The 2,846-nt window shown below is 35.0% G+C and overlaps 1 long non-coding RNA gene across 4 annotated transcripts; it reads right to left on the bottom strand.

Annotated features, from left to right (window-relative positions):
* Positions 1-303: 303 nt before the first annotated feature.
* Positions 304-1,120, bottom strand: LOC149963013 (uncharacterized). 4 transcript variants are annotated; one of them, XR_016482221.1, is made up of 4 exons: positions 786-1,120; positions 658-729; positions 538-587; positions 304-476 (listed from the first exon to the last, which is right to left on the bottom strand). It is a non-coding gene; the product is annotated as an uncharacterized LOC149963013 (long non-coding RNA). The 4 variants fall into 4 exon arrangements; XR_016482218.1 differs by having other exon boundaries at positions 538-611; XR_016482220.1 differs by having other exon boundaries at positions 313-388; positions 466-587.
* Positions 1,121-2,846: the final 1,726 nt, after the last annotated feature.

A 2,846-nucleotide genomic window follows, 5' to 3' on the forward strand; every position in this document is an offset into this window, starting at 1 on the left:
CTTGAAATTGAACACACTTTCCTTAAAGATTTGACATTAAGCCTCAACTAGCCGGGCTGCAGGGTCATTTGTAAAACATACGTTATTATTTAAACTGTAAAGATACTATATTTCAAGTAAAAGTAATATATTTAAGATATTGGATGACCCCCTAAGATAGACGGTTGAAGAGGATAACCTATAAAGGGATTTTCCAAGTTCACTACAATTTACCTCCATTTGTTAAATGGAAAATTTACGTAATTTTATTGAGTAAGTATCTGGGAAACTTTAATTAATTAAGGAAAACATTTGAGATTTTTTTTTATAATTTGCCATTTTATTTTCCATAGATTACATTTTACGTAATACGCCTTCTTCGTTTTCCGATACGGGCTCCAAGTTGGTTCTTAAGTTATTATAAACTTTTAGTCTTATTTATTTCCACAATGATTATCATGAAAGGCCATCCGATTTGTAAATTACCTCTACAATGTCTTTGAAAATTTCCTCTACAGTGTCTTTCAAAATTATTTATTCAATATCATTTGACATTACCTCTACAATATCCCTTGAAATTACCTCTACAATATATTTGAGAATTACCTCTACAATATATTTGAAAATTACCTCTACAAAAAATTTAAAAATTACATCTACAATATATTTGGAAATTACCTCTACAATATCCTTTGAAATTACCTCTACAATATCCTTTGAAATTACCTATACAATATCCTTTGAAATTACCTGTACAATATATTTGAAAATTACTACTACATCTTTGAAAATGACCTCTACATTACCTTCGAAAAAAGATTGCATAATCAGTTGTGAAGAACGCAGTCACCTCACCACAAAACGACGATCGTTGGCTATCGAATAATGGACAAACGGATCGTTTTCGTTTGAAGAGAGGTGGCTTTTCGTCCCTTGGTGTAGACATTCAAACCTCAGGGCGCTCCGAAGCGAGCGATTGCGAGGCCGCTGTAGAAAGCTACGAAACGAAAAGCCTGCCGAGGCTTAGAAAGCCCCGGCGGAACGAAGTAAGCGTAATATTATGATATTTTGTTCCAACTGAGGACGTGTTTCCATATCACGACAGCCATCGCCGGAGAGACGGCTCTCGCTCGCAACTGGAAAACGCCCTAATTGAGCGCTCTTCCTCCCGTCAATGAGTTTTATAACCTCGTATCTACGTACGTCATCGTTTCCATGGCGATAGACGGGAATGATTTGATTTTCAAGGTTGAAACAAGAATTTATTAATACCTAGGGAGAATGACTACGCCGAGACAATCCGCTGTAGGCCTATATTATCGTTGCTGCGCGTTTCGCTACTTTTCCTCGATGTTCATTCCAGTGCTGGATTAAGAATTAGGCACACTAGGCACGTGCCTAGGGGCCCCCGAGGGTCAGGGGGCCCCGAATGATCCCACGTCAATACGCTAGTTCAAGAATAAATTATTTGAAAAAAAAAACATTAAGCTTATTTAAATTTAATAACAGTTTTACGGTATGTTTTTTCAGAATTAAAACAATCAATAACTTTGAAACTATATTGATTCTTTTTTTAATATTTATAATATAAATGAAATATAAAATACAATTCCGAAAAACACTAAAAAACGAATTCGAGTAAGTCGAGATAAGGTACCGCGTAGCAGTGGCCGACTGGCCATAGACTGGGCCTAACCGATGGCAGGTGGGCCCCGTGATAAATTTGGTCAGTGGGACACCTTAAACCTTCAACAATATGTCAACATTATAGTAGCTTCAAAATATAATAGAAGTTCCAAAACTTTCAATATTAAATTATATTTTTACTGAATAAAACTAAAAATTAATATTTTTTTTATAAAAAAAAGTTCCAATGACATCGTCGGGGACTCGGGGTGCCGAGGCGCTGGCGGTTCAGCGTGGATTCATTTTCAAAACAATTTTAACCATTTTTAACACATTTTTAAAAGTTTGGCTAAGCCCGAGTACCCGACGAAGGAAACTACGTAGTTGAACAGTACTAAGTTACGTCTTATATTTGGCAGGGTCCCGCTGATTTAAGAGTAAATGTATTTAACCTAATAATGGACCGCATTGTCCAGTCACTAGATTCACGTTTTTTACAACACAAAAAGTTGTATAAAGATTTATCTTGCTTGGACACAGCAAATTTTAAAAATATTACAGAGAAGGGCCTAGAAGATGACGCCTTGGATGGTGTTAAGCTTTCTCCACGAATCAGTAAAGATGAAGTTATGTTGGAATTGCTTTCTTTTGCTTCGAACTTCGACGTATTAAAATTATTGCTTAATTGAAAAGGAATTGTTAGATGAATTGGATGTAGAAGCAATTATTGACAGATTCGCACAGTCATTTAGTGTATTCCAACGATTACTCAAAATATAGTGGAACATGAAACATGCTTTTAAACAACCGGTTAATAAGTAAAATTTCGGCATTTGTCTAAAATATAAACTAAAAATAACAATCTGTATAATTATGTTTACATTTAGTATCGACTGTGTATTGCCTTTAATATGTTATCTGTAATTATTAAAAACATTATATCGCTAAAACATTTCTTTTATAAATGGCGACGAACCAGCGACCTATGAGTTGCCGTTTCAAAGAGTGTTCCAATTGAAAGGAACTGTTACAACTAGGTGATTTATAAAATGCTATGGCTTAATAAAAAATCGGGATATATTTTACGCGAGACAAGGGAACACCTATATTGATTCCAGCCTGAGGCATGCCCAGTAGTATTCCGTGATTTAATTAAAAATATTATAGCATTTATCCTTCTAGTTTTCGGCAGTAGCGTAGTTCGCACACAATTGAGTAAAAATAATGAAAGCGAAAAAATT

The sequence above is a fragment of the Leiobunum rupestre genome, chromosome 1 (genome assembly GCF_980474605.1).
Source record: "Leiobunum rupestre chromosome 1, qqLeiRupe1.1.hap1, whole genome shotgun sequence".
NCBI classification, from domain to species: Eukaryota; Metazoa; Arthropoda; class Arachnida; order Opiliones; family Sclerosomatidae; genus Leiobunum; species Leiobunum rupestre.